Source organism: Protopterus annectens, chromosome 10.part0, assembly GCF_019279795.1.
Source record: "Protopterus annectens isolate FY-2018-M chromosome 10.part0, PAN1.0, whole genome shotgun sequence".
Taxonomy (NCBI): Eukaryota; Metazoa; Chordata; order Ceratodontiformes; family Protopteridae; genus Protopterus; species Protopterus annectens.
In genome coordinates, this window is record NC_056744.1 from 422444207 (window position 1) to 422469674 (window position 25468).

Below are 25468 nucleotides of genomic sequence, written 5' to 3' on the forward strand. Positions count from 1 at the left end.
GCATATATTACAACGGCTTTATTTTAGTATCAACAATACTGGAGAACATTTTGTAATGTTCTTGCTTTGAAATATCTGTGAAGTACACACACAATATCTGCCCATGGAGTGGGCTACCTCACCCATATATTACCATTTATTACCTGAAGTAGGAGGAACAGAGAGCATTATGTGACTGATATTGGTCTGGAGACAGCCTTGGACAGTATTTTATTTAAATATTTAAGATTTAAGCAATACAGTTTGCAGGCTATTACTTTTGCGTTCTACAGCTATTACAGTATTACACTTGACTGCAGCAACCTTACCATAGACAAGCAAAGCATACAGATCTCCTGCAATGGTTATGACAACACAATCCTGCTGAGCACCATTTTGCTTACTGTTATTGGCATTGTTTATTGAACATCAGTTGTTATTGTTCATGTATTGCACTACGGTTCTACTTGAACATTTATTGCACTACAGTTTTTCTTGTTTATACTTTATTGTACTAAATGCTTTACACTCTCTTGCTTATTGCACTACAGTTAGCATACTAAATCCGTATTTACCATGTTCATGGTACAAACTGTCCAGGTGCTTGGCATGGGACTCAATTTTGCGAGCCCTATCTGCTGCAGCTGTAGGGAGAGAAGCATACCATTATGAATACCAGTTTTGCAGACATTCAGCTTGTATATTGGTAAAACAGAGTAAAAATTACTTACATATTTGTGGGACATTCCCTGCTCTTCCTCTTGGACCCAGGTGTCCAAGGTTCCACTCTTTCTCCTTTTTACATTGTCATGGTGATGACAACACTGCTCACCTTTGCATGGATACCAGTAACACTGGTGGGTTCCCTGGCCAAATGGTCCCAGGCCTCTGCCTTACACTCTGAGCCCTGGAATCTGCCCTACATCAGTTGGGGTTCATGTTTTTTAACAAGGAGCCTGACCATGACTCTGGACTCCTGAATACCCCACTTCTGTACCCGAAAGTGTACACATTCACCACCACTGCCAGCCATACAACAGTACATTGAACTCCAATGAATTATGCAGAATTCCCATCTATTGGGTTTAATATAGGCTGTTTTCCCACACTTACTTGTCATTGAACAAAATTTAAAAAAGTGACGCATCACTTAGCAGCACAGAAACCAGTTAAGTAAAGTCAAGCAGTGTGAAAACTTGCAGAACTGTGGTTTTAGTGAGGCTTAGCACTGTGCAAACATGGTAGCCATTAGCAAGTATATGCACAGCTTAACATGAATGAGCCCTGCTTAGCAAAGTACAGCAGTGCTTAAATTCACAATCGTTTGAAGAAAATGTGGAAAAATAGTACATTCATTTACAAACATAGTTTGCCTGTTATGGACTAGAACCCAGAACCTACTACACATATGACTGTAATTCTACCTGTGTAGCTAGTTGTATGTTATAAAAACTAGTATACCTTCACATATACTACTAGGCTACCTGTTAGCGTTGCTGAGCACCATGCTGCACTGTACAAACATGCTTAAACAAGCTTAAACATGCCTATAAATAAATAACTAATTACATCCGATTTCTATTTTTAGATGTCTGGCATGTGTCAGCTGTCTATATGTGAGCACAGCCTGGCATTACTGCTCTCTGCACCACTCTGCACAAACATGCAGTTAAAAAAAATTAAATAAAAGACATAAACTTCATAAAATGGACATATTATACATTTGAGACACTTCACAACATTACAACAGTGGCGGGGAATATTACAGGGAGACTTACACTCATCTGCAGCAACAGGTAGATGATACACCTCTCTGTACACTGATTCAATATTGATGTTCCTCGGCTTTCCCTCAGCAGAGCGCCATCATTAATATGCATGACGTGCTGCCGAGGGGGATCCGTAGCCGTATACATGGATACATTCCATGTAGGCTTTAAACTGTGCCATCTAAGATTTTATTAACTCCTGGGGTCAGTTTATTAAAATTAATCAATTTTATTTTATTGAAACTTTACTGAACTAAAACAAAATATATGGGACATGCTTAAGCATACATGGGAACAATGATATGGAAAGTACTTATGCATACTTGGAAAGAATGAGTGTGTTGCTCACAATTCTTTGTTAGGTTTACATTTGTACTCTGTTATAGTAACATAAGAGATGATAATACATTTCATAGCTGTGCCTGATATGCATTTGATTGCAATGCTGTAATGAAGCTACACTTTGTAAATCTTTGTAGTTTTATATATATATATATATATATATATATATATATATATATATATATATATAAAACCAAACCAATTAAAGGCAGAACACTGCATTTATACATTGACATAACTTTTTAGATCTGGTTGCAATACTGTACTGAAAGCACTTTAGGCCTTCAGTTACTATCCTTTATAAATACATGCAGCTGTATCAGCTTTATATATATATATATATATATATATATATATATATATATATATATATATATATATACACATACTGTATATATGGTTTACTATCAAAATAATGAATGAAGGTTCAGCGAACATGGGATGTTGAATTACAGTTGGCTGAATCCCGTGTTGCCAAACCTTCATGTTTGCGAGTCTCTGATGTAGTGAATGCACTGTGCATTCACACATATGTGGCCAACCTTACTACTAGAGATTGCAGTACAGTGCAGATTGGGAAATTTCCATTTTTCTCACTGTAGTGCGATCTTGGATTTGGAATATATAATTTGCAGGGGGTGCGGGGGGGCACATTCCCCCATGGAGTGGGGTGCAGGGGGACTTCCACCCTGCAAAAACGTGAAGTTCAGTGTTGTGCGGTATGTTCGTACTGTTGACAACCAGAACTTAACTTACAGTTGTAAAAGGTGCTGAGGAAATTGTATGTTGAATAATGCTGCATTTGAATAATCGGCATGACATTTGACATACTGACCTACTTAGTCTTCCATCTTTGGTGTTGTGAGTCATTTGCGATTTTGATAGTCAACCATATATATATATATATATATATATATATATATATATATATATATATATATATAGAGAGAGAGAGAGAGAGAGAGAGACAAACATATACATACACATATATAATAAAACAAATTAAAGACAGAATAATGGGTTAATTGCTTTATTCACACTCACAAGTGGCTTCAACCAGTCATTTCAGTCTCTACTGTGTTGTGCATGATTATAACTGATCTCCTCTTCCGCTAGATAAAGAAGGCATCAGACTGGTTTCGTTTACCTATATTTTACCTTTTTTTCCCTTAACAATTCTGATGTAACTACTAATATTCTGCAAAGCATTTCAATTACTATTGCAGTTTGCTCAGTGTAAGTTTATTTAATCTGAATGCTCATACTGTGCCAATATTTCATTTAATGCAATTTATAAATAGAAGGACCACATCTTCATTTAAATTTTGCAACTTTTACATCTGTGCACAGCTTGCCTGTTTGGGAGAGGGGTGTTGTCAGGAATCTTTCTGTGCATTTTTAGTCTAGATTCTACTTTAAACTGTTATGGCTTACATACCTAAGTTGCAGTTTCATATGACAGTCTGTAAGTTTTCTACAAATAAAAGCAAAAGCTGTACACACACAGAAAAATGAAGCATTTGAAGGAAGTTTTTGGCTTCTTTCAATTCAACCTTCATTAAACAAAATGTAATGCTGTTACAGAAGGATGCAAAACATATACATCAGGACACTAATGTGTGCTTTGATAGTTTTCTCCCTAATAACAAAAAGTATATAGGGTGATTGTTTAAAATATATGCAGAAATAATACACGTGGTCATGACCATCTTATACAATTATTATACTAATTAATATTTTCTTCCCTACAACAATAAAATCCTTTCTTTAAAAAATAAGGTAATAACTACTGCAGTTACATTATGTGGCAATGCAAATATTTGTTTTGTTTGCGAATAGACACATATTTATATTCATGTAAAATAGTTGCAAGTGTAATCATGCACATTTATATCTGTAATTTATGGATAAATATATGCATGCTTGCATATATTTCTTTACTCATATATTTATATTTATATAGAGAATTGCGTTATCACATAAACATTCCATATCTCTGTATATAGATAAAGTTCTGCATACAGATGTGTTTATGCTTTCTTTTGCATTATATAATAATATTGCAGATACATACTTGCAGTTACACACATTTCTTCAAGCAAATACTTCCACTTATGCAATCTTCTTATAGTTTATTTTTTAAACCTATGTTTAATATAACCAAAAGACTTAAAAAATATATACTTAATATAGATAAGAAAAACACAAATACCAACCCACTCTGGTGAATGAGTCACAATATAAAAAATGACCAAATAATATTGCCAACAAGTCAAAGGGACTCCAAAAGGGCCAGTTTCAGCAAAGTAAAGTACTTTATTAACGACACAAGCACTTTCACAGACTGAGCTGCTTCATCAGGTAATCAGCAAACACTTGATGTATCTTTTACTATTTAAGAAATTTGTTACATTTATGGCTCTGGATGAAGTCAAATTAGATTTAGAGGGAAGAAAGCATTTAACCAGTTTGTCTTATTCCTTTTGTTTTATTAAATTACTAAATTATTCTTCTGTGGTTTACAACCTGTGAGTGGATTGCTTCATTTTGTACAAGGGCTTTTGTGTTTTGACAGACTACACTATGTTCCCTCGGGCATTCTTGACAAAGCTGATTCATTCTTTTCAATATGTACTACTTGATTAGCTACTGTCTAACCTATCTCCAGAATATTTCCCTAATTACTTTATCCATAAATCATCAGGTTTCCCTCAAGTGTTCACCAGTGCCCTGTATAGGCGCAGTCCAATTGAGATGACACTTTTCCTACAAAGACAGCCTTGAAATGTCACAAATACCTAGTTGTGGACATGGCAACTAGTTTGTGCAGTTACAAGCACTTCTCCCAGAGCTGCAAACCAGGTACTCCAAATGCTCAAAGCAACTGTCTAATTTTATGGATGTGAACTTTCACACTATCTCTGTTGCTAGCTTGGTGGATATGGACATCCAGAGGTCATATAGAAATTGCCTAACATTCACTGATAAGCAGCTACTTCTCGAACAAACCAAAAAGCTATGTTAGAGATATATTTATACAATGTCACTGGAGGTAAATCTGTCACATAAAAGAACCCCTAATGTTAATCAGGTTGTCAGATGTACACATGCTGCCCCCATCCCATACAGTACAAACTATTCACATAGACCCATTTATGCTGAGGTACTTAAATGTAACCTTCCTAAACCCCAAAGACCTCCTACATGAATCACACATAACAAATGCCCTCAAGCCCCAAATGCATTTTTTTTTTCAAAACAACACCCACATGAACACATACAGTCACATCTCCTGGACCCTCTACTTGTAAGCCCATAGGGCAAGATGCCATATTGGTCAACATTCTGGTCATTGGAGACTCCATTGAGAGATTCATTAATATCCCGCTTACCAGGGAGAGTAAGGAGAAAGTCATAGTCAGCTGCTTATCAAGTGCCAGGATCTAGCATATTATGCATGCATTCATGTTATTGGACTACATGTGACAGTATGACTTGGTCATTATCCATGGACATATAAATGACCTGAGACATTCCTCTTTAGACTATATGGAAAGAGACATCATGAGTTCTCAGAATGTGTGTCCCAGGCTGGTATGAGCCTAGCATTGAGCAGCACTTATATTCTCCATGGATGATGCCACAATATGAACAGAAGATGAGTGACTTTAATAATTGGCTTAGTTTCTAGTGTCATTCTAAAGGGGTGCAATATTTTCAAGATGGAAGGTGATGGTCAAGAGATCACATTGCTTTGCCAAGGATGGTCTGCACCTCTCCCCTCTAGGCTTTTGGATATTGAATAAAACATTGTCCTTCCCGTAGTGCCTCTTTTAGGCAATACCAACCTGACAATCTGTTTAACATAACAAATCAAAACCAAAAAAATCTGAAGGTGTTACTGCTCAATGGTAGGAGTCCAAGCAATAAACTCCACACCCTATAAGTTCTGCTCACCCTCATTATCTTTCTTTGTCTAGTAGCTGAAGACTAGGTTAAGATGTAGTGTGTGTGTGCATGTGTGTGTGTGTGTGTGTGTGTGTGTGTGTGTGTGTGTGTGTGTGTGTGTGTGTGTGTGTGTAAGGGAGTGAGAGGGAGACATTGAGTGGATATTAATGCAAAACTGTTGTAAAAATAACAATTATTATGAGAGAGACTGAGAGAGCACAGATGGTAATATGACCGTTAATTTCCAAATGTCCCTGGTTTTGCCACATAGCTTTGTTTTTTTCTGGCAAAATGTTTTGTTTTGTAGTGAATCATTGTGGATTGCAGTAAGCCAGTAATGCCAGGCTTCATAGTTTCAGATTTGTACCATAAACTGACGTTAATGCAAATGCTGTTGTTTTATTAACCTTTTAAGTGAATTATGTGCACGTGCAACTGAGTTGATGGTAAATCATAACTGTTGTGTTAATTACACAATGTCCTTTGTCTTGCAAAATGTTTAGTTTTCTGGTAAGTCAGTGAGAATTGCAGTATGTCAGTAATGTGTGAAGTGAACCATGTGCTTGTCAGAGCTGTTATAATTGCTGTGCATATGTTTATTTATTTAGTTCACTTTTTGTGTCCACTGAAAGTATTGTACATTTCTTCCTTCAGTGATAGTCACTTTTTGGGTAGTATGGATCACTTCTTGTGTTTTCTGCCTGTGCCAATCTTCAGTTTTTTCTGCCTCTACTTGTAAAATGAATTAGTTCCTTTTCTGGGGTGTGTGCAATGACTGAAGGCAAGAATGGAAATTTTGAGCATTTTCTATTTTTTCAGAGCTTCATCAAACCAATTATGGCCACAGCAAAACTACTAGCCTCAGAATTAAAAAGAAAAGTTAAGCTCAATCATCTGTAGTTTCAACAGAAGTGGACCATCAATTATTTCTTTGTCAACGTCAATGGAAGTGCAACATGCTTAATATGTATGAATAAAGTTGCTGTTATGAAGGAGTGAAATCATAAACAACATTATCTAACTAAACATGGGGGTACTCATACAAAATACCAGGGTGATCAAAAGCCTGGGATAGTAGCACAACTAAAGACCAGTATGACCGCACAGCAAGACCTCTACTATAAAAGTAGGAAAGAAGCAGATTCAGCAGTTCCAGCAAGTTACATTATGTGTGAAAAGATAGCTAAAACTGGAAAACCATATATAGCGGGTAATTTCTGTGAAAGAATACGTGTTTTATGTGGCTGACATTGTTTGCCCAGACAAGAAGGACTTATTTTCAAATATCAATTTGTCTACAGATACCTTCGCTCAAAGGATGACTGAGATATTATTGGATATTTATCAGCAGCTTTATCAAAAAATGACAAAATGCATTACTTATTCTGTAGCTCTTGATGAAAGTGCTGATATCATTGACATTGCAAAACTAGCTATATTTGTCAGGGAAGATAATTTTGGCTTTGAAGTCACTGAAGAGTTACTGAGTTTGACAGCATTACATCGGAGAACAAGAAAATATTTTCAAGAAGCTGTGTGATGCGATTGAGTGTGCAAGTCTCCATCTGCATGAGTTGACTGATATAACCATAGATGGTGCCCCGTCAACAACTGGGAAGAGAAATGGCATTGTAGCCCTAATAGAGAGAAAGATGGAACAGGAAAATTTACAGGCACTCATAGATTTGCACTGCATCATTCATCAACAGGTAATTTGCAGCAAGTCACTAAATTTTCAGAATGAGATGTCTAATTATTAAATGCATAAATTACACTTATGCAAAGGCCTTGCAGCATTGACAGTTTTGTGTACTTCTTGAAGATATAGATTCCAGTTATGTGGACATTTTCTACTTTACTGAGGTATGCTGGCTCATTTGGACAAATGTGTTGGTAAGATTTTGAGACCTGAGAATAGCCATTAAAGCATTGACAGAGAAGAGGAGCATGAATTGCCCACAATGTGGTGATACACAATGGTTGCTTGAGCTATCCTTTATTGTGTTTTATTTACTTGTGGAATCATGGATTCCCTTGATGATTTGCCATCCATGTTTTTGCCAATGGGAAGGGATGAGGTACATAAACTACATTTGGAGGGTACCATTCTGAAGGGGGAGTTAACGCGACTTATTGATCTGATGGCCAATCAGACAGGCAAATAGAAGGTATGCAAAGTCAGATGACGTCATCGCATTTTTTGACTGGAAGTACAGCTTCTGCGGATATCCCCAGTGGCCAAGGTAACATTGGTCTTTCTGCTGATTATGTAAACGGACCCTCTTATGGGATTACTGCTGGGCGTGTTGGAGGTTCTGATAAGGGAATGGATGATGTGCTATCAGCTGGCAATAATTTGGAGGATGATTACACAATGTTGGGGGCTAAGCCAAGGCATACTGTACCAGAAAAAGACCTATTCTGTGGTAACTGGTCAGCAAACTAAAGGTACTGTTTCTCAACCTGTTAATAACAATATTATTAATTTAAATGGTACAGGTAACATTACAAAAGAGCGTAAAGGGCTGGATGCTTTTCTTAAAATCAGCTATGACTTTCAATTGAACGAAATTACACTAAAGGATACAGAGACTGATGGGGAAACTCATGCAGTCAGTAAGATTTTGAAAGACAACATTTATGAGTTTGGTAAAAAATTAGGAATTGTTAAAACATTACAAATGGACAATATGTACCTTAAAAGGTGCATTGAGCTTAAGGTTGTACCCACGGGTTTGCATTTTTTTAAACAACCTTTAGGAATTGAAATGTCTGAAGCAAACATACTTGAATGTAATTTAATGTTTGACAGTTTTGGATTTAGGTTCATGAAATTTATTATTAACTGCAATGACAACAAATGGATGTTCAAGGAAGCAGAAGAACTTAATGAAATCATTTGAAAAGATTCACTTTTTTCTCAATGGGAAAAATGTATAACAAACAATTTGATGTAGAGAAAATAGTAATAAAATATTTGATAGGAAGTGTTATAAAATGAGAAGGGATATTGAGCAATATGAAAAATGCACAGCATACAGGTGGAACAAAGGGAAAGACACAGGTGGAGGAATTAACACAAAGGAACAAGTTCAAAAAGAAAACAGTGAACACAATACATATAATGGGTATTACAAGAGTAGAAACAAAATCAACAGCCATTTTTTAGGAGGAAGGAAACAGAAATTGATGGCAGAATACAGAAAGGATTACAGGAAACAGGACAACAGAACTTGGGAACACCAACCTCATAACAGGGGATGGATGAAAAGGAATCAAGAAGGATACCTGTGGAACAGGAGATAATTCAATAAAATGGGGTAAAATACATTATGGGGGATTTTAGTACATTTAATTACACCCAATACAAACTTGAGAAAGAGCACTTTTTGTTATTTGCTAGGGGAATGAAATATGCTCCGAACAAAAAATATGATTTAGTAAATAATTTAGTTCAATTTAAACTGTATCTGTGAAAATTAAATTTAGAGCTTTATTTGCAGAATGAGAAGGAGGTAAAAATGAACAATGAATTAAAAAAGAAAAGTAAGTTCACACCTCCTATGCATAACACCCTAGCAGATTATGAAAAGGTAGTGATGGGTGAATTATATAAATATCAGGAAAAGGGTAAAAAAACTAGGATGAAATTTAATATTAGTAAATGGGAACATCAAATTATTAATGAAATATGTAGTAATAATAATATATGAATAATGAAACCGGACAAGGGTGGGGGTATCGTTTTGTACATTACCAGTGATTATATTAATACAATCTATGATATTTTAAACAATTCAGGGAAGTATGAAACTTCTTAGATTAATCAAATTAATATAGCCCATCGGCGAATTGATTCTTATTTAGAAGAATTTTTATTGGATAATAGGATAGATATGGATATTTATAAATTTCTACGGGTCGAATTTCCAGTTCTAGCACTATTGAGGAAATACCTAAAGTGCATAAAAATTTGGATGACCCCCCCCCCTTTTCCTCCCATAATATCAGGTAATAAGGCTAAAACCTTCCCCTTTGGTATGGTTATAGATAGGTGGTTGAAACCAATATACGAAAAAGTCCCACATATATTGAAAGATTCTTGGGACTTTCTTAGTCGATTAAAACCTCATCTGTGGAAGGAAAGTTTAATATATCTAACCACTGATGTAGTGGATCTGTTGTCATGTATACCTAAGGAAGACGGTTTGACAAGATTTAGCAACAGTATACAAAGATATACACAGTTCGAATGGGACAAAGTACTAGTGGAATTTATGAGTTTAGTTTTGGATAATAACTACATATATTATGAAGGAGAACACTTTAGGCAAACTCGGGGGTGGCTATGGGCACTGCATGCGCCCCCATTTATGCCAACTTAGTGCTTCTTGATTAGGAGGAAGAACACATCTTCAAAAATGTCTTGAACCAACATGTCAAATGTTATGTCAGGATTATAGATGACATATTTATTTTATGGACTGGTACTGTGGAAGAGATGGGGACTTTTGTGGAACACCTGAACAAGTTGAGTATATATCTTAAATTTACACACACTTTCAGTAGTAAGGACATAGCTTATCTGGATACATATATTTACTCAGCTTCGGGTGGTTTTAAGTCAAAAATACACAGAAAGCAGACTTCTAGCAACTCTTATTTAGAGTTTTCCAGTAGTCACCCTTTTAGCCAGAAGAGAAGTATTCTTAAGGGACAGTGTATTAGAGCTGACTGAGTGACATCAGATTACAGGGAGATGGAGTATGATATTGAAAATATTGGCAACATGTTTAGAGAGAGGGGATACTCCAATGCACTTATAGAAAATGCCACTAATTATGTTAAGCGGGAGTGGGGGGAAAATACAAACAGCTGCTGGGAGCTGGTATGGAAATAGCGAAAGGGTTTACTAACACTCTGGCTACTGAGGAGATTAGCAAATTTAATAGAGCATGTATTTTGCAATTCAACCCTTCTGTCAAGGATGTAAAAAATATTATAGAAGGGAATTGGAATATACTGAAATGTGATGAAGGTGTCCATAAAAAACTGGGGGACCAACCCCATTTTGTATATAAGACGGGATGTAATTTAAAAAGAAAATTTTAAACAACTTCTATCCCTAGAGGAAATGGAAGGAAGGACAAAGGGGGTACTAGCAAATGTGGACACTGTAACCAGTGCCACGCAGTGTTAGAAGACAAAACCCTAACATTAGGTAACATTAATAGGACAGTGATTAAGTTTAAGAAAGGCAATTGTCAGACACAACATGTGATCTATTTAGCCATATGTACCAACTGTCCAAGTTTTGTATGTGGGCAAGACCAACAGGCATTTGAGAAATCAAATATATGAGCAACTGTATTGTATTAAGAAAAAAATATTTGAATAATGCTCTGTATAGGCATTTAGTAGCAAGTGTTACTTATGATATATTTAAATTTGCCATTTTAGAATAAGTTAGGATTAGTCCTAGGGGAGGTAACGTGAAGGGAAAGTTGGGGGAAAGGGAAGTGAAATGGCAAATTTTCTCAATGCCATCTCGCCCCCAGGTATAAATGAATGTATACCCACAAAACCTTTGTTAGAAGTTTAAACATAAAAGGTAGATTCTTATTGTTTTTATTATTGAGCTACATATATTTATTGTTTAAATATTTTGCACAGTAAAGTGTTTATGTGTATTTAACATTGTTTTTAAACTTTTTAAATATTTTTATTCAGTGTTTTAAAGGAAATGTTATCAGAGTCCTTTTACAACTGATTCCTATTTAGGATGTTTCTTTAAGTATCCACCTAGTATGCATATGTATGGAGTATATGAATATATATGAGGTTAATTGGTTGTTTGATGTGATTGGAAGTGAATTGTTATTTAACCAAGGATAGTAATGAATTCAGTGTTCAACCTATGTTCTGTACAATAAAAGTGTTTGTTTCAATGCCCCATGCTCTTGGGTGTATTTATGAGAAGTGATACTGTTTATGCAACCAGCGTTTGAGATATTTTATCCTTTATTGTGAATATAATGCATCTTCTGACTGTGTTTAATCATAGGCTCCAAGGTCCTGAATAAATGATTACAGTGATGTATGACAGCTTGAAAGCCTTCTTTACCAGACTGAGATTGTGGAAGTAGCAGCTGTTACACAACAGCCTCTGTCATTTTCCAGCTCACCGGTTCATGATGGAAGAGTTGGAAGCATCTTTTACTGCACCTGCTTATGTAGGTTTCATAGATCAGCTACTTGAAGAGTTTCCTAATCTATTTCTAGACTTCAAAAATCACAGTATATATTTCAAGCTTTTTGCAGATCCATTCTCTGTTGATGTCGATAACATTTCTAATGACCTACATAAGAAGCTTACTGACCTGTGATTCAGCACAGATTAAAAAACATAGATCTGCTCAAGGAGACTGGTTCAGGACTGTATGGTTTTTGAGATGGTTGTCTATCTCTTCCCAGACCTGACCAGTAGCTTCTGGAAGATGCTGCGACTTTTTGGAATTAGATATGTTTTCAAGTAACTGTTTTCAACCATGAACTTTAATAAGTCAAGGTATTGATCAAGAGTGAGTGATGACAACCAAGCAGCAATCCTCAGAATTTCTGCTTCAGCTTCCATAACTCCTGACATCCACAGGCTGTCAGAACAGAAATGCATACAAGGTCTACCATGAGACATATGGGCATGGGAGAGAGACAGTGCCAAAAGAAAGAAAATAAAAAAAATATTTCTTTTTCAGTCTTCTGCAGTGAAAAATGCAATAAAAATATTAAATATATATTTTGCACATTTTCAGTGAAAAAATCAATAAAAATATTGAATACATTTGTGTGTTTTATTTGCCATGCATTTTTTCTTTTTGTTTTTGTTGACCCACAGATCTGTAGAAGGTTTCCTCCTCCAGTCCTAAAATGTCTTGAATTTGAGATTACTGCCCTAGAGAATGCTGACAACTGTGCAGTCACTGAGACATGGTTTAGAGTGGTGCAGAGCACCCTGATTGTGCAAGGCTATAATGCCTTCCACAAATTTAGACTAGCTACTATGTAGGCAGGGAATAAAGGTGGAGGTGTCTCAATTTACATCAAAACTAAATAATGTCTCAAGACTGGTCAAACAGGACAAAGCACTTCAGGTTCTCCGCATTCAGATCACCAAAGGCAAAATGCCATAGCACTTCTTTGCAAGCTACAGTCTCCTCCATGAACCAGGAAACCCATAACATGCATTTAAGCTGACTGTAGACACTCACCATCCAATCTAATACCATGGTCATGGGCAACTTTAATTACCACACTATTAACTGTGAATCATATATGACACCAAACACACAGGCACAGGGATTCCTGAACTTTGTAAACACAAACTCCCTAGACCAAATTGTCAATACTCCGACCAGGGGGCAAACATACTGGTTATGGTCCTCACTAATATGTGAGACCACTGCACGCACTCTAATGTAATGTTGTGTCCAGTAAGGTCAGACCAGAAAACTTTCACCTTTGAAGTAAAAATAAAACACCAAACCCAGCAAACTCTGGAACATTCAGGAACTACTCTAAGGTTAATTTCCTACTGTTAAATGATAACCTGCCAAAATGTCAAAACCCCCTAAATCCTGGTAGCACTGCTGCCTATGCAGACGTGTTCACAGAAGCCCTATACAAGCACGTTCATAGCTACATAGAAAGCAGCTGTAGCCATTAGGAATAAGTATGGAACTAGCTGAACCCATCCTATTGAAATCACGGTACCGATAGGCTGCATAACAGAAGGAAGGAAACCATGGCAAAAATTAGGAGGTGCATCCAGCTGGATAAAAGCAATCTCATCAAACTAAACAAACAATGCCCACAGTCTCAAAGGCAATACAGAATTGTGTGTAGAGCTCATTGTTAGTGGAGCCACCTACAGTGAGCCAGAACACACACACACACACACACACACACACACACACGCACACACATATATATATATATATATATATATATATATATATATATATATATATATATATATATATAGATATATATATATATATATATATATGTGTATATGTGTATATATGTATATAAAATAAAAAAAAAATATATATATATATATATATTTATATATATATATATATATATATATATATACATATATATATATATATATATATATATATATATATATATATATATATATATATATATATACATACATATATACATAAATAAATATTTGCAGATGCAAGAGTATGCTGCAACATTAAATTCAAGAAGCAGTTAATATCATCAAAACATGGATGGAAAAATGGATTTATGCTTAGAAGAGCTTTATGGATAAGATGTACCCCCGGATTCATGAAATGTAAACCAAAAAACACGGTTTACATTTTCCCAAACAGAACATCGGAGTTATGGAAGTGGTCCACACACATGTATTACAAAGTTAACATATGCCAATGTACAAATACACAGCCAATGGCACAAGAAAAGATGCACAACACCTAAAAAACAACATTTAATGTCATGTCCACAGTAACGCACAGTACAACCGCAGGGCATGTGTGTGCAAACAGGAATACAAAAGAAATATATAAAAATGGCAGAAAATTGCAATGAAAGACAAATTAGGATTGCACCATAATATGCAATGGTAGGCATGGTACACCACAAGCAAAGCGCAAGGGTTGCCAGGGGCCCGTGACAGTGTTCGGCACTGTAACTATAAATTAGTAGTCAATGCCATGCAAATGAGGCAGGTAATACTGAATCGTAAACGTCCCGCTGGATTAAGGATGTACCTGACGGCGCAGCGCTATAACACCGAGGAGTGTATCAAAGGTGATACATGACATTAGCAGAGGGGTGTGCCACTGTATCAGTAAGCACATTGGAGCAATGCAAATCTGGCCTGGCCATTGCTAAGCAAAGCTGAAGGACAGAGGTGGGGAGTAGGGTATAGAACCGTTCAGCTGAAAGCACACATGGTGCCCGAAAGTGTAAGAATACGGGGATGAACTTGTGCCCGAAACCCGGTAAGCAGATGCACGCGCCACGAACAATAGCACAAACAGGAAGGTCAGGGGAAGAAAAGAAGGAAATGCCGAAGCAGGGTAATTGGCGTACTAATGAGCAATTAACACCAATCAACACACGGCGACCAATCGATGGCAGTAGACAAGCCTGCATGCAGAAACCTGCAAAACAGGATAGGGGAGACTAGGATTGCAAAGAAAGGTGTGGAGGACCTGGAATGCAAAGATAGGAGAACTGTCATAGCAGAGCAAAGCAAACCCTCAGTAGATCTGCAATAGCACACATTACGCAAGATAAGCCAGGTCTAGGAAAGTACAAATGAAAGCAGGCAGCTGGATGCATGCCAGCAAATGGTAGGTGTAACGTGCACAAATGTAAACAGAATGGCAGGAGGTAATTCACGGCATTCAAATGTAATGCAACACCAAAGGCAGCACAATAGCAGTTTCGAAAACACAGAAGATACCCTGTAGCCACGATCGTACATACACACCCTATGACATCATCAGTGTTCACAGCAAAACAGTATAAAGTTGTGAAAGCACCCAACACACACCTGTGTATTCCCAAACACCGCACCATAGGTGTAAACAGACAGGGAACTTTTAAAATGTACATGTTGGGAGCTGCCATAGCTGTGATTCATCAGCATGTGTTACAGACCGACGGTGTTGTGGAGGATGATGCCGACAACCACCGTAGGCCTCGGAGGAGGAGAAGAGTGTTCAGACCAAGGGTAACCTACCAGGGGCTACATGATCTGGAGATAGTAGAGCGTTACAGGGTGGACAGGGACATCTTACAGCAAATAGTAGAGCTGTGCCGGCCATGCCTGAGAACCAGAAACAACAGAGGGGAACCCATCCCAGTGGACACGAAGGTATGTGTAAGCTTGCGAATACTAGCCAAAGGTACCTTTCAAAGGCCAACTGGAGATATAATGGGGATCTCACAGGCATCTGCATCCAGGGTACTACACCAGTTCCTGGATGCCATGTTACCACATGCCAATGAGCATATACACTTCTCCCGAACTCAGGAGGAGTTGGCCAGCAATATGCGTCACTTCCACTGTGTGGCAAACTACCCGGAAGTACTGGGTGCAATAGACTGCATGCACATACAAATTAAGTCACCACCCAGTGAGTATGGTAGGGGCTACATAAACCGCAAGGGATTCCACTCCATCAACTGCCATGTCATGTGCAATGCCCAGGACATTATCATGGATGTGTGTGCTGGCAGCCCTGGAAGCTACCATGACTCCCATATCTGGCATGCCTCACAGCTGTATCAGGTATTTGTCAGGGGGACATCCCACAAGGTCACCTTGTGGGGGATGATGGCTATGCACTGGAGCCGTGGATGATGACCCCCATCAGAAATGCACACACACCAATGCAAGAACACCATAATGAGGCACACGCACAAACCAGAATCATCATAGAGCGTGTGTTCGGGATGCTGAAATCACAGTTCGGGTGCTTGGACACATCTGGTGGAGCCTTGCAGTACTCTCCAGGCACGTGTGCCCACATCTTCATAGTATGTGCCATGCTACATAATATGATCCTGCGGAAACAGCTGCAGCAGGGTCATAATGGGGGAGGGCCTCACAGCCCACTGCAAGTGCCAAGGCCAACACAGGCACAGAGGGGATCCTGACCATGGACACACTGTGCCAGCCCCAGTAGGCAGATGGAGGCGTGCCCAATATGCCTATGCCTTGGCAAAGAGGGAACGTATAGCACATACCTTGACAGTGTAGGCTCCCACAGACTGACACCCCTCCCCACCTGCACACAGTAACATGGATGGCACACAAACACGACTACCTGTAAATTGTGATATATAGGTGGCCCACTGTGGAATCCAACATAGGCAGCCCTCAAACATTGTACATGCAACAGCCATGGGAACACGGAACTGTCAACACCTGAACAGTAGATGTGCCCATCAGCATCTGTCGGTGCTGTGTGTATAGGTTCCCAGGTACATCGGTAGGTACACGCCCAATTGTCAGAGGTAAAACATCAAACGGGGCAAACAGTGACACCCGTCACCACAACATCGAGTAAGCAACTGTCGCGTACTAGAGCAGAGTCAATCGCTAGAGCACATGTGTGTAAGCACTGTCCTACACACAGTCATAACGGATTACCTGCCGCATTACTGAGGGGCTCCACAAAATGTAATCATGGATGTAGTGTCAAGGCAGGGGATGTACCCATGACAGGCATTAGTCACCCCGGCATGCTGCATCCACGGTCGTATGAAGGTGTAGCAAATTATCGGGTGTACCTAATTGTGATATGCATACCCAGTGCTGGAGTACAGCCAGTAAACATTACATGGACATACCATTAACTGGACCCATCAAGTTGTAAACTAACGGAGTCTTCCATGTGGGTGTAGTGTGGAGTAACTGCTGTAGTGTACTGCACATACAGATTGACATAATTCGTGTACAACCCACAGATGTCCAAGTGGAACATGCAGTGACTGTCGTGCATGTTCTCGGTCCCACGTCCTGCAAGGGATGTCACATAATCCCGACGGCACGGGTAATGCATTCCGGATGCAGGTCATCAGAATATGTGTAGCACACATTAGCAGGAATAAGCATTGCCCACAGCTGGTAAGCGATGTTTAAATACAACTATACGGATATGCGCGAAACAGGGCTAAGTGTCACCGACCACTGCGCAGATCACGATCAATGATGTACAGAACAGGTAACACCAGCATTAGTCACCCCTGAACAAATAGCGCCTGCTCTGAAGGGTAAAACGACCACTGCCAGGAGTGGAACAGGCAGTCATGTACACAATCACCCAACACTATTGCTAGGCAAGATGTACGTACGGTAGGGCTGCCACAGTTCAAATGACCAATGTGGGACATACACCAGATGTCAGCAGGATGACACACACCTGGCCAGGATGAAAAGCAGAACGACAGTGTTTTGCATAGATAAAAGGCTTATAGTCTAGTAATGGTCACAGGTACATGTTTCATGTCCTGTAGCATGTAGGTGGGTCAGATACAGAATAAGTGTGTCATGCAACTATGACATAAACTATAGGGAATATGTTTGTCCCAAAGTCACAGGATATTTGCTATGTTCACAAATATTTCGCAGGACACAACTGCACAAAGAGGGATTGTCCCTCGCAAAGTGGGATGGGAGGTAATCTTAACCTATGGCAGGTGTGTAATGTGACAGGTACAGACACAAACGTACGGAGTCCAGGAAACACAGTATACACTGACAAACACACAATGAAAGGCGTAGCGTGCCTGTCACCACCCCTGTCCGAGATATGTATATGTATATGTATATATATATATATATATATATATATATATATATGTGTATATATATATATATATATATGTATATATATATATATATATATATATATACACACACACACACATATATATATATATACATATATATATATATATATATATATACATATATATATATATATATATATATATATATATATCTACACATATATAATACAGATAGAAAGGGCGATAGTGTGATATATGTCGATATACAAGAGGTCACTGGCATCTGCAAATATATAGATAGGTCGTCGACATTCTAAACACCTTTGAGGTACAAATAAACAGGATACCGCCAACTATGGAACATGTCACACACCAACACGTGTAACCAGGAGGATGAAAGACAGAAAGAACACAGTACTGGAACAGTAGAACCACGAGCAATAGGACGATAGTAAGGACATTTAGTCACCACTGCCGGCAGTGTGGTCCACGTAGGTACCGTGTACAACTGTGGTTGTGAGTGATGTAGCCTGTGTATGTGTGTGTTGAGGGTGCCATGTGTGTTCTCGTGTGACTAAAGTGTATGTGTGTGTTTGCATAGTGTGTCTGTAGGTGGCAACTCAGAGGTAGATGATTACGGTAGGTGCGGGTATAGCTATCTGTAGGCATGTGGTAAACACCTGTCCCACATTGGGAGGGACAGCCCCCCCCTGGGCAGGTGTGTCCTGACATGAAACATTAGAAAGGGCAACTGTCCGTGAGTGTAGGACATTAGTATGTCCCACATAATATGCAATAGTTGCAGGAAATACTCATGCCTGTATGTAAGAAACGGAAATGTTACATGCAAACCGATAAGTAGTGAAGGACCAAGAACAATAGGTATGTAATGAGGATAAAAGTATGTGATATCCTGTGTACTGACCGTGGCCATATGTCAGTCTGTAAACACCACTGTGTGACCCGCAAGTGTCCAACTATGGCCATATGAAAAGGTGGCAAGCCATGTGACAGAGGGTCTGACACCAACACCACTGCAATGACTGCAAATATCTGGGACAGACATACACGGGATAGTGTTCATTTACAAATATCCCTGCACATATCGCCGTACATCCAGAGGTATGGAAGTATCAACCGCACCTGCATACCATATAGAAACCAATTAACAACGGCCCAAAGGAAATTCCCGTAATAGAAGTCTATTAAGTGATAGCACTGTAATTAGGGAAGGGGCCCACACACATATATATGGACTACGTAGAAATGCAAGCTCCACAAAACCGTATATGCTACGTACACCTGCCTACATCCCCCACACTGTAAACAATAGCAATACAGACCATAACCACAGCCCAAACATCTAGTTAGTCAATTACATCTGCTGAACCGTTGACATACCTTGTGAGAGACATTTAAAGGCGCCATGCAAAATTGTATCCGTTGTATAATGGAACAAACGGCGATGTTACAGGTGTTTGCAATAGTCCTTTATCATGACAGGTGCAGTCACAGGTAGAACCACATACTCAAGCCGTCACACTCAATCCACGGGGGACATGACCCCAAAATAGACTTGGCTCTACACAAAGCAGTTGCAATTACACACAACAAAACACAATACAGGCCGTCTCCCCGAAGGCAGGGCAAATGTCCACCGCCCAGGTGGAGAATTCAGTTATACCCCACTGCTGCCGCGTAATTGGCGGATGGAGTAGCTGCACAGCTGAAGTGCACGTAATTAGTCATACCGGACCACCAATTGGCGGCAGTAAACCACATGTTGCGGGTATAGACGTATATAAGGATGACATGCCAGATATGCAAACTGTATGCTCATAACGTATAACAGTGGAAAGAGTGATACAGAAGAGTGAGATAGAGACGAAACACCAGAACGATATCAAGGTATGTATAACACTAACTGTATGTATAGTATGTTCTATATTACGTAATGTCAGTGTATGCTTAGCCTGGTTTGCAGTAATTAACAGTGTCTGCCATGCATAAAGTGGGGAATGGTATTTATGTAGTGATGTCTCGCTGATTGTACTAATGCTTGTAGAAGATGTACGTCCAGCAGTGGGCCACATGGTAAACAGCACAGACACCACAAGGGATGCAACATGATGGCGTTAAACAGAACAATGTCATACGACCTGCCATCAGTGGCAGGGTATGTCCAATAAGTGCGTGCCATAGCAGGGGATAGTATATGTAGATATACTGTAACCGTACACATGTGTATGGGCATATAACGTCAATGACATGTCTAAGGTGGACCCTCTGTGCAAGTAATGGTTGAATTATGGGATACCATGTAAAACATGTGTAATGTATAGTACAGTAGATTGATACATCAGATATGTTACACAGGAGAACAGGCATATGATGCATAACAAAGGTATCATATAGTGATGTGAGTAGTATGTAATTAAGATATGTATAAACAGTTATGATGAAATAACTATGTACTCCACTCTGTGCATTTTCAAAGGACGCAAACATTACTCCCATACTAGAATAGCAGAAGAGATGTGACAGACAAACATGAACATGATTGGCATGTACAATAACAGTATACATATGGCCCGTAGTCACGGGACATTGTAATAGCGTGACAGCCAATCTAACTGGAAGGGCTATACCAGTAACCATGCACAAAGGACATGTATCCATAACTGATCTATACTGTGTGTTTGTTAATTTAAGCTATGACCACAGTAGCCTACTGATACAAGGTTATCCTGTTTTTCCACCTGAGAAATTAAGAAATGACTTACAGTTTCAGAGCAGTCCTTGGTCAATTGTGATTGTTTCTTAACACATACTTGTCTTTGCTTTGTGATTGTTTCCAGCCCCCTCATACGAGCAACTAACAGGGTCTCTACCGGCTCCCACCCTGCCCCCTATTACCTCCCGCCCCCAGTGGTCCCACCTTTATTGCACTCAAACCCCTCCCATCTTTCCAATAGCCAACCACAGCACTAACCCAACACTATCTCCTCCATCTTCCCTTTACTATCACACCTCCTCAACTAACATGTACAAGCATACCTTTCCTATGCTCACTGCATGCACTCTCTTTGCATATCTTACATCCTACCAAAGCTCCATTATTCCCCCACTCAACCACTACCACTGTGCTACTACTCACACCACCACTCATGTCTCACCCACACTCAGCTCCCCTCCCAGCAGCTCAAGAACCATCCCTATGCACCCCCCACATATTCTACCAACTATATTACTCAAACATAAAGCATCCCTACAACTTAACATAGTAACCCTCCCACCATACCTATTACCCACAGAGCACAATCATAAAGTTTTCCTTATAAACAAACACATTCAAAAACTGAGAAAACTAAAAATCTCATGCATATCAAAACTAGCCCTAAGTGGAGACATCCACCCCAACCCTGGCCCTACCATCTCCAACCCCAATCCTCATAATCAGACTAGAAACCACAACTTCTCCCATATTACAGCCAATAGAAAGCCAAGTGACTTCCTTCTACTAAGCCTAAATATTAGAAGTATATCCAACAAAGTCCATGAACTCCATGCCACCATAGACTTGTACTCCCCAGATATAGTCATCCTGACAGAAACCTGGCTTAAACCTCACATTGCCAGTGAGCAAATACTCCCTACATGTTATGGCATACTAAGAGTAGACCGGCTAAACAAAAAAGGAGGTGGTGTAGCTATAATATTTAAACAGCATCTAAACATCCAGATCTTAAAATCATCAGCTCCACAAATAGGCAATGAAGAAATAATATATACCAACCTCAAAATTAACCAAAACAAAACCATCAACATAATTGGATGCTACTTCCCACCTGGCCAAAACAACCCTCCACTAGAAAACCTCCTCAGCTGGTCTACCCACCATCTTCCCCAAGAAACTCTCATCTTAGGTGATTTCAATATTGACTGGCAATCCTGTTCTGGCAACAATCCAACCCATCATGTACACCTTCATGGCTTCACCCAACTAGTCCAGTCACCAACCAGGATAAATAAAAACTCCAGCAAGCACACTACCCTGGATTGGATACTAGTCAGTAAGAGCCCCCAGCCATATATAACAGGCTGCTTATCAGATAGCCTCAGTGATCACTCCCCAACATTCCTACTCAAAAATTACCTATACCAAGCTAAACCTGTCATCTACCGTCAAATACATAAAAAACTAAACTTTAACCCACTCACATTTATCTCATCTCTCAAAGAATGTAACTGGCATCCTCTAAAGTACCTCAGTCTAGATGACGCAGTTGAATTTTTTAATACTACCTTCCTGAACATCCTTAATTACTATGCCCCCATAAGATTTTCCAGAACAAAAGCACAACCCTCCCCATGGCTACAGAAAACCACTAAGTCAGAAATGAAAAACAGGGATAAAGCCTGGGAGCACTGGTGCAAAACCAAACCCCCCCAGCTAGACAGAAATTCCTAGAACTACGCAATAGAGTCAAAAAGCTAATAAAACAGGACAAATTCCAATACTACCAGTCTGCCCTAGACTCCTCACAACACAGCCCCAAACAATTCTGGTCCTCCATAAACTCCATCCTCCACCCAGGTAAAGTCAGTACCCCTCCTCCTAACATCCCTCACTCCTCAGAAAATATTGCTACCTCATTCAACACACACTTCACCCAAACCATACTATCACTAGCTAAACAACACAACCCCCCCTCCCCTCCAACCCACACCTTCAACTAGTAATCTCCCCACTGCCTTCCCTTTCTCTCCTGTACCTACCTCCAACATAAAAAAACTCTTAACTAAACTTAAACCCACCAAATTAGCAGCAGACAACCTCCCAAGTGAATACCTAAAAATCGCAGCTGATGCTCTGGCCTACCCAGTATCCATCTTGATTAACCGATCTCTGTCAGACAGTTACGTTCCCACACTGTGGAAAGTATCACATATAATTCCCCTCCACAAAGGCGGACCATCTGCAGAACTAACCAATTACTGCCCCATAGCTATTCTCTCTCCACTTTCCAAAATACTAGAGAGATGCATACACTCTCAGGTCTCAGACTACCTACTTACTAACAACCTCCTTTCCAGTACTCAGCATGGTTTCCGAGCAAACCATAGCACCACCACTGCCTTACTCTCCTTTACTAACACTATCCTTCAGCATAAAAAAATGGCTATCTCTCCTCTGCTACTTTCCTAGACCTGTCTAAAGCATTTGATATGGTCCCACACAAACAACTTATCTCTGTCCTCAATAACCTATCCTTCTCACAATCAGTCACCAACTGGTTTCAGAGTTACCTGTCTGACCACCAACAATCCATTGTATGGCAGAATGACATATCTCCCCAACTACCTGTCTCCATAGGGGTTCCCCAAGGATCCATCCTTGGACCCCTACTCTTCTCTGTTTACACCAATAATCTAGCCTCTGCCACCAAACATGGCACACTCATACAATATGCAGATGACTCGACCATCATCTGCTCAGCCCAGTCCCTACCCAAACTGCAAAAAGTCACACAGGAAGCCTTTTCCTCTATTGAAACATGGTTATCCGATGCCCAATTAATACTCAACCCAAACAAAACTAAACTACTCATCTTCCAATCCACCAAACATACTCAAAACAACTCTCACTTTAACATCACAGCAAAAGACAACACCACTGTATACCCAACTGAACACACCAAATTGCTAGGAGTGGAAATAGACAATAAACTAAAATTTGACATTGACATATCCATGACCATAAAAAAAGTCCACAAAAAACTAGGAGCGTTATACAGAAATAAGCAATTTCTCACCAAAGCAGCAAAGATTTCAATAGCAAATTCCCACCTTATCTCCACCCTACTTTATGCCTCTCCAATATATACCAGCCTAAGGCAATGTGATCTAAACAAGCTAGAGACCTGCTACAACAAAATCGCCAAATTTGCCACAGGGGCATCCTACCGTAGTCACCACTGTCTCTCACTTGCTGAACTGGGCTGGCTTGAACTCCCTCACCTCCTTCAGTGGTATCAACTCTCACTCACCCACAAACTAGTAAACCATCCACTAAATGTCCCATCCCTCCAGAATCTACTCCAACCCTATTGCACCACCAGACCACTAAGATCCAGCAACAAAAATCACTTGCAGATCACTAAAGCCAATAACTCTGCTGGTGAAGCACTATTCTCTTGCACCATAGCCAAATTATGGAACTCACTCCCACCCACAATTACCTCCGTACCATCATGCACCCACTTCAAAACTTTACTAAAAGCGCACCTAAAAACATGCTGGCTATGCCCTTGCAACTCGACTCTAATATGATCCACCTGATCCAACCACTACCTTTCTTTCCACTCCACTAACTACCTTGATTATAGGAAGCTCAGATGCTCATAAGCCTAGTACTTATTATACAGCAGGAACTTCTCATTGTAACATTTGTTAATGTCTGTTATGTACTTCACAGATAAAGATTCTAGTTGTCTACTGATGTACTATGTTCTTCATCTGTAAATATGTTGTAAGTAATTGCTGTGTTAAATTGTTAATCGCTATGTAATCCAATGTAACTACTGTCTGTTTATTTTACTGTGGAGCTTTTCTCCCTGGGCCTCCACTGAAAATGGACCTATGTCCAGTCGGACACTCTCGGTCAACAAATTTAAATAAATAAATAAAAATAAAAATAAATGTAATAGCTGCACAGGTTCATAGTGGGGTACCATGCAGTCTGGCAAGTCAATGTGTAACAACAACTACAGTGTGCACACCAGTGGCACCTCTCAAGGGTAGTGTCCTGTGAACAGAAGAGCCATGTGTAACCTGCATCACTGCACAGTACAGCCACTGCAGTGATCCCTGGCGTGCATGTGTCCACCATCCAGCAAGCAAGGTATCACATGAAAACTGCTACTGACTGTCCATGCGTGATGTACATAGGAATCATGTCCCAAAGCATGGTGAGTGTCCGGTCTGGGAATGCAACCCCCAAGCACATGCACAGTCACATGTGTGCACATATCCATGAGCATCATGGTCATAGTGGCTATTGTGTATGTCGTGTATGCGGAGTATAT